Consider the following 16,334-nt stretch of genomic DNA (forward strand, 5'->3'; position numbering starts at 1 on the left):
AACCAGATTGCAGCTGGGGGCTGGAAATCGCCCTCCTTGTTATTAAGCGTGCAGTAGAACTGCCTCACTTCTCTGTCTTTCATCTTTGCCGTTGCAATCTTTGGGGGCTTCACTCCGTTTACTCAAAGTGTGTGGGTGTTAAAGTCATGCTATGGAAAAAAACCTGCAGGTACACACACACCACAGGCTTTTTTTTCCCTCCATTTCTGCACAAGCAGATGCTTTTATGGCTTTCAGAAATCAAGAGAATTGTCTGGTACTACTTGCTTTTGCAGTTTCTCTTAGAAAAGAAGTTCTGCTCCTACAAACTCAAAAGAAAAAGACAAGCCAAATTTTCAAATGTGCAAAAGTATGAAGAGGCAGTTCCCAGATGAGGGGGGAGAAACATCTGAAAAGATCCTCTCTAACTAGTAAGCATGGAGATGCTCGTTAAACAACAATATTTTCACCCTTCAAGTAGACAAATCTCTATAAGTTGAATAGTGAGTCATGGGGTGGGAAACTAGGTACTCTCACACTCCTGACTGTATGAATTGGTTCAGCCACGTCGGGAGGGGGTGTTGGCAGGAGCCGTTAATGTATAAAAGTTGCAGCAATTCCACAATGTCACCCCCTTTAGAGGATATCCACGCATGCCCTCAAGGAAGTATTGCAACAAAGGGACTTGTGTTGGTGAAACTGGAAACACTTACATGTCCATCAATAAGACAAGGATTTCATAAAGGATGGCATATCCATTCTATTGAATGCTGTGTGGCAGTTAAAAAGAAGGAGGTGGATCTGTAAGCACTAACATGGAAAAAAATCTCCAGGGTATGTTTCTGAATGACCAAAGAAAATTGGAAGGATTCATACCCCAATGGCCACACTACTTATCTCTGGGAAGAAATCAGGGGTTGGTGGCAGATGATTAAAGAGGAATTTAGCTTTGTCTGCAACCATCGAATATTTCACGGTGAGAGTGTTCAGGAATAAATTGCATAATTGCATTTTTAACATTAAACATTTTAAGATTTTAATAAGCATTTTTATCTGTTGAACAGCATTAAAAAGAAACCCTTTACTTGTCTTGAATGTTAAGTAGGCTTTGTATTTGTACAAATATATGATTATTTCTCTTCAGAAAGTTATTATAAAGTCATCCCATTTGTCCAAATCACTCATTGTTCATCTGATGGTTAAAAACAAATCAACCACAAACACACACACACACACCATCACTCATCCTGGGCACAGCAATTTCCACCCTATGCCACATTGTGCTAACTTTCAGGATATCTAAACCACATCCAAGCAGGCCTTTCTGATTAGCTGATAACTTTGTCTCCAGGCTTCCGTGCCATCTGATTGTCAACTCATAATTTCAGAGCTGCCAAAACCAAGAGACACCTGACTTGGTGGTGGTGCCTGGGTCTGTGGGTGTAGCCTGACAGGCAGGCACCTGGCTTCCTGACCCCAAACCACACGGCTCCCCATGTGGCCTCATGAACATCCTTGTAACATGCTGCCCTGTCCCTCCCACCGCCTGAGCTTGAGAGCAGGCACCCGGGTGATGGCGAGAGGCCTAGAAGGCTGCGGGTCTGGCAGAAGTCGTCTCGGGAACATCTTATTACAGCCTTCTAATTCGTACCCCACTTAATGAGGCAGTGTTGTATAATGGTGATTTGGAGAAAATGTACAATCATCTACTTTTGTTGGCATAACCACTCTCTCTCTCTCAGTCCATGGGCAGACCCAAAGGAGAAGCCAAATTAGAAATCTGGAGGAAATGGGTTTAGAAAGTATGTTAGAAGATGACATAAATGTCATCTTGTACTCCACCATAAAAAAGAATGGAATATTGCCATTTGCAGCAACATGGATGGACCTAGAGATTATCATACTAAGTGAAATAAGTCAAGCTGAGAAAGACAAATGACTTATAATATCACTTATATGTGGAATCTAAAAAAGAATACAAATGAACTTATTTACAAAACAGAAACAGAATCACAGACATAGAAAACAAGCGTATGGTTACCAAAGGGGAAAGGGTGGGGGAGGGATAAATTTAGGAGTATGGATTAATAGATACACACCACTATATATATTAAATAGATAGACAACCAGGGTTTACTGTAGAGCACAGGGAACTATACTCCGTATCTTGTGACAACCTATAATGAAAAAGAATCTGAAGCTGTACACCTGAAACTAACCTCATATTGTAAATCAACTAGAGGTAAATGAATTATGTCCTCTTAGATTCTTCCAGACTTTGGGGGTGACCTCCCCTTTCTGGATCAGACATACCTGAATTCCTCTTTAGTTCAGTGAGATGGGCATTTTAGGGCCCCCAAATCAGAGCTTTCCTGTAATCTTCATTCCCTCCCAGTGCAGGGCCATGCCACCTCCAGACACTACACACACTGCTTCCAACCACCTTCCACCAAGGAGGGGCTCATTGATGGTATGAGCCATTGTAGGCGCTGAGTTAGCCGAATTTCCTTAAAAATTAGAGGTGAGAGGAGGTATGCTGCTTCTAAAACCTGTGTTGCATCCCAGCCAGTGGCAGATAGAACTTGTGGGCACAGGGTGACATTCAACTCCACTGACCATGTTCTCCAAGGGAAACATACAAGAGGAAACAGAATGTGATTTGTCTATGAAAGGGAGCTTTAAACCTTGTCTTCGAGGAAGGTCCTCAGGAAGGCTGAACAATAAGAATGGATCACAGTCTTGCTATCCCATCATCCCAAGGGACTCCCATGACAAACGTGCCGCGTCAGTAGATTTGGATGTCTGATGAGTCCCTGGCACAGGAGGCCTGGCCTTGCCACTGGCCTTTTACAAAAACCCTGCATCCCTGAGCACTGCTGGCTTTGTCTGTCAGTGGTGACCTCTACAACACTCCCTTCTCTATTCCTCCTGGCCTGACCAGCCCGTTTTAATGCACACAAGCTTTCTTTAGCTCTCCAGTCAATGTCACACAAAGCTGTCTCTTCCCAAGGACTCTGCATATCTCTGCTCTGGCCATCCTATGTACATTTGATGTCTGACTTGATGGGAGCGCCTTACAAACTTTAATAAGCCCACTAGTCACCTGGGGGTCTTGTAAAATCCAAATTCTGAGTTGGCAGGTCTGCATGGAGCCTGAGAATCTGCATTTCAAACAAGTTTCCAGCAAATGTCCAGGGTGCTGGTTTGGGACTACACTTTGAGGAGCGTGACATCAAATGACAATTTATTTCCAAGTCTAGGAGATGTGGAGAAGCCCTGCATCCCAGTAGCCACCTGAACAGAAAAGGGTTGTCAGGGCCCAAAGAGAGAAGGTAGCTAAAGGGCCTTGTAAACTGTGCTATGCCCAGAAAATACTGGCTGTTACTGTAACTTTGTATATATAAATTACCTACTTACTTTGGATTTAGAGAGAGCTAGATTTATCCCTCTCACCACTTACTAAGTGGAGGTTTGAGCAAGTCAGTCACTCTGTTTCCTTAACTATACTACGGGAGGTTATCATTTAAAGAAAGATGTATTTGCAGATGTTCTGAGCCAGTATATATTTACATATTTCTCTTTGTAATCTAAATGAACAAAAGCTTTGTGTGTGTGTGTGTGTGTGTGTGTGTGTGTGTGTGTGACTCACTAAACATTTCTGCTAAATGCTGAGAATCTGGAACCAGAATTCGAGTAAAAAATCCACTCCCAAGCTACTAAATCATACAGCTCTGTTAAGAGTCATCTGGTTTTCTAAGGTTTACAGAGCTCCTTAAGGAACCCAGAATGATTTATGGTTTGTTACCACAACTCTATGAAGCTAGTGGTTTCAACCAAACTTCACTTACTCAAGCCCGAAATTTAGCAGAAAGCTGAGGAAAATCCACCCAAAAAAGAAAATTGCTCCCCCGAATCCTTCTGATGACCAGAGCTTTCGGCGCCAGAACTTGGAATCCATCCCAGCGGGGCCAGCGTTTATCTTTGGCTAAGATGAGTCTGCTAAAGAAGTGCTAACTAATAGTGCTTTTAGTTTTCTTCTTCATTCTTACGTAATTTCCAAGTTTTCTTTATTAAACATGGATGACTTTTTTTTTTTGCAGATTTATTGAGGTATAATTGGCACACAATAAACTGCACTTACTTAAAGCATAAAATTGGATAGACGTTGATATAGTGTACACCAGTGAGACCATCACCACGTGAAGGGGTGGACATACCCGTCACCCCAAAGTTTCCCTGTGCCCTTTGTGAAGTTTCCCTCTCACTCCTCCCCATTCAGCCACCAATCTGATGTCCGTCACAGTTTGGCTTGCATTTCTAGAATTTGATATAAGTTGAAATAGATAGCATGTATTCTTTTTTGATCTGGCTCCTTTCACTCAGCCTCATTATTTTGAGATTCATCCAAGCTGTTGGTGGGTTTCAGTAGTTGTTTATTACTACTGAATAGTATTCAGTTTCTGGCCGTATCACAGTCTGTCGTCCATTCACTGTTTTTTGCCCTTTGTCTTTTCTTTTCTTTGTCTTTTTTTGGGGGACAGGGGTCGGGGGGGCAGTACTTAGGTTTATTTATTTATTTATTTATTTAGTTAGTTAGTTAGTTAGTTAGTTATCTGATGGAGGTACTGGGGATTGAACCCAGGACCTCATGCCTGCGAAGCATGCGCTCTACCGCTGAGCTGTATCCTCCCTCCACTCATTCACTGGTTACTGGACATACTGGTTGTTTCAATGCTTGGCTGTCACCAATAATGCCTGGATAAACATTCATGTCTTTATGCCTACAGATATTTCTTTTTCTCTTGGGTAAACAGCTCAGAGTAGAATGGCCGAGTCATATGGTAACTCTGGGCTTAACTTTTTGAGGAACTGCCAAACTGTTTTTGTGTTGTGTACTGTTTTTTGTACTTCTACTAGGAGCCTATGAGTTTGTTTGTTTCTTTTTAAAAATTACATGGGAAATAAATGAATATCTGCTGCTGGGAAAAGAAAATTGTAAAAAATCAGAACTATCTAGAGGAAGTTCAAGTTCCCCTTCATTCACCTTTCCCAGCTCCTCATATGTATTTGTTATTAAAAGCTTGGTGTGTGTTCATCCACATCCTTGTCTTTGTGTGGGCATGCATGTGTGTGCACACATGGGTGTCTGCATGTGAATGCGTGTGCACGTGTGTTGAGTGGGATTCTGTGGTCCTGTGGCTCTGGCTCTGGGTTTGTTCAGTGCACAGTGAAGCCTGGAGACCTTCCTTGTCAGTGCCTATAGCTCTGAGCATCGTACTTCAATAATCAGGGGAGGAAAGAGGTTGTTGATGCAGTTAGAATTTATTGACCTGTCTCGTGCAAGAGGCAGGTCTCTTTGAAATGTTCGATGAGTGTGACCCTTGGGGAAGTTTCTTTTTCTTCTCACAACTGAGGGAGGATTGCTTTTCCTCCTGCGGATCCTCGTCTCCTGGTAGCACCACGGGCGTGGCTGCCCTTCTGGAGAGTGAGAGAATGTTCAGTGAACATCTGATGGACGGCGAGAGGGTTTCAGCAGCACTGCCATCATGTTCTGAGTGGGCTGATCTCATGTCTGTCAGAGCAGGGTCGCCTCTTCTGGTCCCCTGTCGTGTCCTGTACTTGTACTGGTGGTGAGGAGGCTCACACACAGCTAGTCATTCTGAGAAGGGCAAAAGGGCTTCAACTCTTCAACTTTCAGCTTTGTAGATGAGTGAAATTAGGAGTTTCTTTTTTATTGTGTTGGAGAACATTTACCATATCTGCCCAATGTGGTGAGAAAACTTACTCTCTTGTTTAAAACAGACCATAATGTAATCTATGCCTGGTGAACTCTACAGTTTTTTATTGCCTCCTCTAAGTGTATTTTTCCCTCTTATTTTAACAGTCTTGTGTTGCTAGGAGTGCATGAAATGGTACCACTTTATCTCTCTCTCAGCAGTTATCTGGGGGCTAAATCACTTACACCTACTAAAATTAGGACTATCTTATATACCCCACACTTAACATTGTATCCTAAACACTTTCCATGTTATTAAATAGCAATTCAAAACTTAAATTAAATCCAAATCTTAACTGTTAATAACTTCACCATATTTCAGATGTGGACCTACCATAATTTATCTAACCATTCCTTGTGGTTGATCAATTTTTGCTAATAGATGAAGATTCTGAGTAGCACTAAAGTAAAGAAAAGTTATACAAATTATTCATTGTGATCAGTGGAAATTAGGTTCTGGTGGCAATACTAAAATTACGTTAATTATCAGGTCTTGAATTTTTTTTTAAATTGAACTTCCATCAGTTACAATGTGTCAGTCTCTGGTGTATAGCAAAATGTCCCAGTCATGCATATACATGCATATATTCATTTTCATATTCTTTAGAATATTTTACTCCTCTAATGGTAATGCTTTCCTCATTGTTTTTCAACTAAATATTTTATGCAACTCTTTTTACTTTACTCATTTTAGACTTCAATCTTTAGAAAATGTTGTCCTTAATTTTTACTCATTTTTTGATAGCAATTTAAAATGACATGTTACTTGCTAGCCTCTGATGAGTGTAGTTGTTTAAAAGTCTGTGTTTATATATTCAGCCATTCCACAGGGGACCTGAATGTCAGTCTCTTGCACACAAGATATCCCACTTTGTGTCATCTGCAAAGAATAAATCGGAGACATCATGACATGAACCCCTAAATACCTCAAACTGCATTTCTAAAAAAAAAATAAGAACACTTTGCTATGTAGCAAAAAATAACATTATCACACCTCAAATTAATAGTCATTCTTTAACATTATCTAATAGCCCGTATATATTCAAATTCCCCAAAATGTCCTTTGTAGCTTTTTTGTCCAAACTAGAAACCAATCCAAGACCACACATTGCACCTGGTTACTATGTCCCCTCAGTGTCTTTCAATCTAGCCTCTAGTTTCTTTAGTCTCTTTCTTCCTGGAACCTTCTTACTGCAACCACTGGGTCTACGGACGCCCCCCCCCCCCACCTTCACTTGACTGTGGTGTCATTTAGCTTGTTCTTCTTTCCCTGGTATTTCCAAGAAGCTACATCTATGGAGTGATTAGACCCCAGGTAGATATCTTTGGCTAGACTGTATCCCAGGGATGCTGTGATATCAGAATGCATGACACCAGGGGACATGTGATCTCTGCTGTCCCATTTCTGACACTAAGATCAACCATTCGATGAGGGTGATGGCAGTCTGATCCATCCATTGTACAACTATGTTTTTCTCCTTTGACCAGAACCATATTGTTGTGATGTTCCTTTGGTTCCATGTGACTGTCCGGGTCCCACTGACCATTCACCTAATGTCTTCACCACAAGTTGATACTCCTTGCTTGGATCTATATTCTTATTGGGAGTTGCAAGATTATGATTTTCTGAATCTCTCATCCTGCTACACCTAGCCGGCATTCTGTAAAACAGAGCTTTATCTCATCAACTGGAGCTTTTGGTTATCCTCAAATATAGTTCCTAATGGGAAGACATTAAATGTACTTTCCCTTTAATTGCATAGTTTCCAAATAAGGGATTGGTGACTAACTGCCCCAAATAAGTTTCTTCCGGCTTTCTCCTTTTTAAGTATCATTATGGACTCATGAATTTTCATACATTCAATGGATGTGCTTTTATTGAATTATTCTCAGCTCCCCTTACAATACTATTCTCATCAGAAACCAATGCAGCCCAAACTGAGTTTAATTTCAAACCAAGTTTCAAAACAAGAGTGGTTCCAAATATAACCTTCACACATTCTGGAAAGAGGAAGTGCTACTTTCTAAGAGAACAATGGAAGATACTCTAATAGATTATTGTTATCATTATTATTCACATCTGCATTTTTTCCTCACCTTCAAGATATGGGAGAATTCCAGACATGGACCTGAAGGACGGTCATGCTCACCGATTGTTAGCGAGTTAGGGTGCTGGTGTGACTAATGCAGCACAGATAACCTCATGTTCAAGGTTAACATCTAGTTGATTGACCCGTACTTAAGAGGCTTCTGAGTCACAAAATTAAAATTTTTTTCTTCTTACCTGCAGCAAGAGCCCAATCTAAACTCTTTCTTCCTCACATAAGAGCTTGTAGAAACAAGAAAATCAGAGTGCATCCTCAGGCGGTTCCCTCAGTAAGTCATGGTTTCCCCACCATGGTTTGCAGAAACCATCAGGAGAAGACTAAGTGTTCTTGTTGTTGTTATTAAAGTAACTGTCAAGGAGGGTGTATGTGCAGAAGCCCCTCCTCCTCATCTTCCTCCATGGCCCTGCAGGTGTGCACATTGATTGACTTTGCCCTGTGTCCCTCCTGGTCCTCTCCCTGGGGAGCAGAGGCAACTGGAGAGACACCAGAGCATCCCAGCTCCTCACCTGGTGCATGATCCCAATTTGTCCCCCTCAGCAAAGGCTGAGGCTTGCTTCCAGGCGACTCCACGTGTCCCTAGTGCTTCAGATGGGGGAGGCAGAGGCTACAATTAAGCTGCAAATTTCTCCAAAGGAAAAGCAAAATTTTAGAACCAATTCACACAGCTTTAAGACTCATCTGCAGCTACTAGCTACTATATATAAAATAGATATACAAGTTGCTTCTATATAGCACAGGGAACTATATTCAATATCTTGTAGTAACCTATAATGAAAAAGAATATGAAAATGAATATATGTATATGTATGACTGAAACATTGTGCTGTACACCAAAAATTGACACAACATTGGAAACTAACTATACTTCAGTTTAAAAAAAAAACTCACTTTACCTCATGAGAGCAGAAATATATCTGTTTTTATCATCACTGTGACCCCTGGACCCTAAGATGGTGCCTGACATATAAATCAGGTCTCACTATACATTTGATGAACAAATAAATGAACTTGATTAGCAAAAGTACCTAGCTGGCCATCTACAATTTTTATTTTCATAGGAAAAAGAGCTCTATGACAATAATAGTGATAATAACCGCCAGGCAGGGGATAAAATGCTCTGCAGTGGCTTGGTACCTTAGGCAAGCCATGTGGGCTGTTTTGGACCTTGGTTTTCCCAGGATAGGTTGTAATAAATGATATGAATGTCCCTCACAGCTTTCAGATTCTAAAAATAAATTGCCTTTTTAGGTAAAGGGTGAATATAGTCTTCCAGTTAGGTACACTGAGAGATGTAATTGGTGAAGCCTAAGAAAGTGGTGGACCTCAAGGCAGTTGTGTGCTTTGGCTTGTAATAAAACACCCCTGGGTATGTTCTCTCCAGGTCTTACTCATCTGTGATTTTGCTTCTTTTTTTAAGAAATTTTTGGAGGGAAGGTAATTAGGTTTATTTATTTGTTCATTTTTTAGAGGAGGTACAGGGGATTGAACCCAGGACCCAGTGCATGCTAAGCATGCACTCTGCCACTTGAGGTGTACCATCCCTCTTAGATTGTGCTTCTTATATCTGCAAATAAGCAGGCACACACACACACAGACACACACACACACACCTCTGCAAACACAACTCACTAATACGCAGGGTCAACCTACCAGAGGACTTTTTTTTTTTTAAACATCCCCCTACCACCACCACACCCACCCTGCATACACGTTGAACCCAGATTAAGTGGTTTTTGTGTGAGACTAGCAGCCAGTTAGAAATACCTTTTAGGAATAAAGCAGGTGTATTTAATAGGCTTCTGGCTCAGGAAAAAAAAAAAAAAAAAAAAAGCACTTAGCAAACCAAACAGCACTTCTGTGCTTTCTGAGCTTTTGCCTTTTAATCAATGTTCTCGATTTTACTCACGATCCATCTTCCCTTTTAACTTTCAAAATAAATCCTCCCTTGAACTTTTGCCCTCTGAAGTTTTGATCCCTGAAGGGTGGTTTTTTTTTTTTTTTTTTTTTTTGCTTTTTGCTTCTTTGCATTCTTTCAAAATAGCTAGAATACCCACAAAGGGTATCTGTATTGAGATTAAGCAGGTTTGGGATAAATGCTCCTCCCAGGCCACCCTGGTTTCCTGGAAACGATGTCTATCTCTCTAGCGTAAATGCCTGCCTACGAGGTCAGTGTACCTGGACCCTGCACTAAATAGAGTTACATTTATTTTTCTTCTCTCTAAAAATAATCCCAAATAAAAGACCCACAAGAAATATTCCCAAATGAGAGTAAAGCAGGAAAATGTTGGCAATGGACTGGATAGGATGTCAGCTGGGAGACTTAAGCTGCAAATCTCTCCTAGTAACAGAAAAAGAGTGGTTCTTAAGGTGGGAAAAGATGACACTGGTTCTCATATTGCATGTCGCTCAGCTACTCCATGTTTATTATAAGCCCCTTGAGCTGAGTTTCCTTGTGCCGGCATCAGTGAGACCAGATGAGAATGAACCTTTTCTACACAGCAAACCTCCCCTGGAGCCTTCATGACCCATTTTCAGGGTGATTTGTATGTTTCATGGGCTCTGAAAGGCACATGGTGGCCTTTTACTGAAAACATAGGTGCCTCGCCTAAGTATTTTGACAAAATCTAAAGTAATAAAAGATTGACTTCAGGCAAAGAAAATCTTTACCTGCCAAAGAGAACTCCACAAACTCTATGACGACAATAGTAGATGATTTTTGTTTGCTGATGCTATTCTTTCATCACCTACAGAAAGAATTGATTAAGATAGATTTGTGGTGGGGAGGGTATAGCTCAGTGGTAGAGCACATGCCTAGCATGCACAAGGTCCTGGGTTCAATCCCCAGTACCTCCACTAAAATAAATGCATAAATACCCCTCGACAACAAAAAATTAAAAAAAAAAATAAGATAGACTCATGATAAATGACCATCCACCATCAGAATTATCTTAGGACCCCAAAGTCCTTTCCTTTTCATTTCTTCTCCTCCCTACTAACACACACACACACACACACACTCACATTTTTTTTTCATTTTCTTGGCATAATTTCTTGAATAAATTATTACTTGCAGGTGCAAATTTTTTCACCTATGTTAAATCTTTTTTTTTTAACTTGAGATCTTTATTTTCCCCGTCTAAAATAACAGCGGCTGCTCATCAGGCTGTGATCATTAGAGACTAGGGGAGCCATATACTGTGATGAATATATAATTAATATGTCTTTCCATTTCAAGTTTCTGAAACCCTTATTTTTCAAAAAGGAAGTGAATTTTATTTCAGTTCTTTATGCTATTTAATAAATACTCCATGTAGTGTTCTCTGTAAAAGATCCACGTTCATTCATTTATTACTTTTTGCCATTTGAAAATGAGAACTAGTCCTTTGGTGTTTCTTGTTGGTGAAAGATGAAAGTACCAGCAGAAATTAGAGGCCTGGGGAGGGTCAGACATTTTTCTGATAGGTGTGAATGGAATAGAAAATTTAGACCAGACTTTTGGGTTAACAATAACATGAAAAATTGTCTCTGCAAAGAAATTTTTTTAAAAGCAGGAAGAGATTAGTTCCCATTTCTGCCTCATATTTTTTTTTATCAACTTGTACTGTCCAGAGAAGTGAGATCCTACGTCTTGTTTTAAATCCGATTGTTAGAGTCATTTCTTAAAATTTACCTGTAAAATAATTTTAATAAGGAGCAGTACCTCCAACTGTGTCATTTCTTGGACAGCTTCCTGGAGGCCTGTGAGTTCACAGTCAGTGGATTCATCACAAGGTTGGTAAAGTAAATCAACCTCCTCTGAAAACCACAACTTGTAACTGTAGGAGAACAAATACTGATTTCTACTGTAAACAAACGTCTGCAGCCTCCAGCGTCAAACTGACAATTCTTAGAATTACTTTTTTTAGTGATGGCATTACAGGAAAACTCTTTGCTCTTTTAGTAAACACAGACTCAACTTCTTGATGATGAGATAAAACAGGAATCCAGATTTAACAAAGCTCACTATCCTTTTCCTTGGGATCTCAACAAGGCATTTTCAAAGTAGTCGTGTGTACAGCTTCTCATTCTCTCAAGATTTATTTTTTTTTTTAATTAAGGTTGCTTTTTTTTTTAGTTTTTGTTTTTATAGTCTATATCGCATGTAAATTTAGGTTACAAGATATGGCGTGTGATTTTAACGTTAATAAAGGACAAAACTGATATTAGGGGTAATAATAAATTATCACCATAACACGAGGTAAAAATGTAAGCAAGTATATTACTTAGTTGACCTGTCCCTTTGAATGCTCCTCTGTCACCATGTTTGTACCCCAGCGGTCCTGTACACTAGAGTCCCCAAATTTTCTCTTGACCTTGGAGGTGATGTTTGAAGGGCTAATTCATATTTTGGCTGACGTACTTACAGATTAGATACAAGCCTCCCAAGAATCTGTCAGAGTGAAAAAGAGCAACATAAAATAATTCTTTCGTGAAACATTAGGTGTTTTTTCTCTTGCCAACACACCCTCAGTTGTTAAAAAAGCCAAATATAGTAGCATTTATTTTTAATCTACTATTTATATACTTATCCAGTGTTCTTGGAAATGGATGTAAATTAGCCAGTATCTTTTTCCTGAAAATCAAGGGTGTGAAAAGTGTGAAATCCCTACAAAGGCTTCTTTTTTTTTTCAAATTATGGCCCATTCATTTAATCCATTTCACAAGAAAAATGCAAAATTAGCAGGCATTCAAACTGGAACTTCTTTGATAAAATGATCATTATGATTAACTGATTTGAAAAATCACAAAACTATTTTTTACACAACAGAAATGAAAACTAAAACCAAATGGTCTTTCAGCCTATTTGCCCAATAACATCTCTAGCAGGCTTCTTTAAATTTTTACTTTAAATATTTAAACAAGTGGATTAGCCCACTGGGCAATTTAATCAACATAATTAATTTCTCAGTTAGTGCAACTGATACACTTCTCAATCCACAGAGTCAGGTGTACAAGAATCATCACTTTGATCTTCCAAGACACGATTAAATTTTTATTTTGAGCTCTTATTTCATGGGGAAGGACAATATCCATCAAATCCTACCCCACTCACCCAGGCTTCCACAACTTTTCCATGAAGCTGGTCTAAATTCCAGTAGGAGAAAGCTCTGTAAATTAATAAGTGCTTTAGATATATCAGAATTATGTGTTGGTTTTTGTTGATGTTTCTCTTTTGTTATTAACGCGGTTAAGATGAATGGGACTAGGGGAGTAGTTGTTAGAATGAAGAAGAGGGGCTGGTGATTTTGCAGATTATTTCAGGAGATGCAATCCCAGGTTGTACGGGAAGCAGCAGGAGAGAAAGGAGAACTCACGGAGGACTCAGTCATCTCACTGGTGGATGGTGGTGAAATGACCGGTGATGGAACGGGACCAAGGCAGACTGGCGGGTTGTGAGCTCTCTTTAGATATGTTGAATTTAAGTAGCTTTTGGGACACCCAGCTGGACAAATCCTGGAAGTATAAGTTGTAAGCTCCTAGAAATAGAACTCAGGTATGCAAGTGAGAAGCATGGCTTGAAGGTGCAGCTTTGATGGTCATCCTCATAGGGAGAGATGAAACCCTGGGAATGAATGAAATTACACGGACAAGGAGGGTAAAACGATAAGACAGTGCAGTTGAGGAGAGACTTCAAGGGACATCAGTTTTCAAAAGGGACCCGAAGAGGAACCAACCATGGAAAGTGAGAAGAAACAGAAAGGAAAAGCAGAGCAGCAAAAGCCAAGGAAAGTGTGAAGAAGGAAGTGGGCCACCCTGTGAAAGGCTGTGAAGATCGGGCATTTGATTTGGCAACTAGGAGATCGTTTGATGGCATTTGAGAAGTCTGTTTCAGTAGGGAGGAGGGGAAAAAACAGACTGCGGGGTGACTGAGCTGTGAAGTGTGAGCAGTCAGCAAGGAGTACTCTCCTCAAAGAGTTTAGCAATAAAGAGAGGGGAAAAGGGCGGCTGATTGTAGGAAAAGTCTGGACAAAGAAAGGGTTGGTTTGGGATAATGTTTGTTACTGTTTTGTTTCATTTTCAATCTGGAGGAGACGAGCATAATTTTAAACTGAGGAATTTCAAAGAGGGAGAAACAGAATGAAGATATAGGAGCTCTCTCTCTCTCTCTCTCTATATATATATAATATGTAATACAATATTATATGTTAATATATAAAATAATATAATATATTATATATATTATATAAAGGGATAAGGGATGGAGTTGAGTTCCAGAAGAAGTAGAAGGGGGTGGATGGGGCCTTGAGAACTGGATCATACTTAGCCTTGGACAAGAGTTCCTCTTGAGAATCAGTAGGGAAAGGAGAAGGTACGTGAGTGTTCTTGAAGATAAGGTGAGAACTTAGACTACCTGTGTAGCCCCTGAGATTCTTAGCATGCATTTAATAATTTTGCCCCCTATTTCTGAAAAAAAAAAAAAACCTGGCAATAATAAACTCATTGACTATCATTGTTCTCAAAGTAAGTTACACCAAAACTGACATGCCTATTTCCCATAAAAGATATCCCCTGTAATGTAAAGAAAATTAGCCTAATGCTTAAAATGTTCCTTTTATGGTGCATCTTTGTGTCCAAAGACATATGCCAGCTTCTGGTTTAATTTTACTATAAAACATCTGCTCAGCCACCTGGAGAAAAAAGGAAGAAAGCTAACAGCAGAGGGCTGCAACCAGAGTGAAAATATCTAAATATTGGCAGTGGTGTTTGGAACGACCGCTTTTGGGTGGTCTCCATCTAGGTCTCTTGGTGACCTGAAATTTCTGCCTCATTTCTTGTTTAAGGAGAACAGAAATGAGGCTTGACCCTTAGAAGGAAGGTGCCTTGATTGTGGTGAGCATATAAAACAATGGCAAATGTAACAAAGGATGTTTTTGTATTGGCTTTTATTTTATTTCCTCTTTATATCATTAAGTTATAAAAGTAATGCCCACTTAATAACAAAATTATAGCTACTGGTATGTGTAAAGTTGGAATCAACTACCTCCCATGCCTAGCACCATTCTATTACCCCTGCCCGGACTTGGGTATAAGGAGTTTATCACTTCACCTTTCTGAATTTGTCTGCGCATTTATAACTAAGTAAGTGGCTTACCATGACTACTATTCTCCAACTTGATTTTGTCATTTTATTATGTATTATGGATATCTTTCCATGTCAAGGCACATAGATTCTTCCTAGTATTTTTGACAGCTGGCAGAAAATTCCACTTTATGGCAGCACAATTTATTTAGTCATTCCCCTAAAAGAGGAACATTTAAACTATCTCAAGATTTTTGCCACATCAAAACCGCAGTAAACATATCTGTACATACATCTTTGTGCTCTTGTTTTTTCTTAAATAAATTCTTAGAAGTGAAGACAAATCACTGGGTCAAAGGGCGTGTGCATTTTCAGGTTTGATACTAATTTCCAGCTGGTCCTCCAAAAAAAAAAAAAAGACCTCTATGTCCTTTATCCTCCTACCAAAATTTTTAAGAATGGCTTTTTCCTTATGCCCTAGGCAATACTGAGTGTTGATCATCACTGTTTCCTCACTTACTGATGAAGAAAATTTGAGCAGAAATGCAGGGACATCAAGGGAGCTTAGCTTCTTAAAAAGCAGAAGTGGGATCATCTGTGGGGATTGAAGAGGATGGAGAGGGATGATGCTTGAGGGCTAGGAAACTTTAGAGGACAGCCCCTTGGGTGACCTGGAACAGGATCTGGTCCAGAATGTCCAAGCAGCTGTAAAAGCCAGAGGAAATTGGAAAAAAAAAAGTTCAAAGGTTTTTATGAATTAATTATGTGACTTTTCTGGTTTTGAAGCAAGAACAACAACAACAAAATGGATGGATGGATGGATGGATGGATTTACGGTTGGAATTGATCAAATTGATATTATAACAGAGAGTCAGCTGGTGAGAAAATAGGAACTTCTCCTGGTAGAGTGATGACCTGGATGTCTAGACTTGGCACCAGGAGAGGTGAGTCAAGGAGAATGGTTGCTAGAGTAGAAGAAAATAGAAGGTTTGTGAGATCACAGGTCACAATCAGGTCAGAGGCAAGGTTGAAGGAAAGTGGAGTTGGAGCAGCTCAGACAGCTGGTGATGATCAGAGAGGGTCATTTCTGAGTTCCAGGTGTACTGCAATGGAGCAGCCGCAGGCTATAATGAGTGTGGAGAGCAGAGTAGGTGCTAAAATGAAATAGAGCTAAAGGTTGCCGGAGAGCCGCAGGTGGAGCCAGGACAGCGGGGGCGCTAGCTGGGTCATCCTTGAGGGTGGCAGGACAGGCTGGAGCCAAATGTGACAGGCCTCCAGTGCGCTTGAATGTGTGAATGATGTGGAGGTTAGTGGACGATGGTTGATGGAAGACAGGCAGCAGTGGGTAATGAGAGACAAAAGCTGGTTGAGGAAAGGGTCGGTGACTGTGAAGGAGGCACAACCTACCAAT

At 40.1% G+C, this 16,334-nt stretch overlaps 1 protein-coding gene and 1 non-coding gene across 2 annotated transcripts in view; one reads left to right on the forward strand and one right to left on the reverse strand.

Annotated features, from left to right (window-relative positions):
- The window catches only part of LZTFL1 (leucine zipper transcription factor like 1), a 76,492-nt gene that overhangs the window by 34,873 nt on the left and 25,285 nt on the right, over positions 1 to 16,334 (forward strand). The gene's annotated exons all lie outside the window — the stretch shown is intronic.
- TRNAA-UGC (transfer RNA alanine (anticodon UGC)) lies at positions 4,597 to 4,669 on the reverse strand. Its single transcript has one exon. It is a non-coding gene; the product is annotated as a tRNA-Ala (tRNA).

Source organism: Camelus bactrianus, chromosome 17 (assembly GCF_048773025.1).
Source record: "Camelus bactrianus isolate YW-2024 breed Bactrian camel chromosome 17, ASM4877302v1, whole genome shotgun sequence".
Lineage (NCBI taxonomy): Eukaryota > Metazoa > Chordata > Mammalia > Artiodactyla > Camelidae > Camelus > Camelus bactrianus.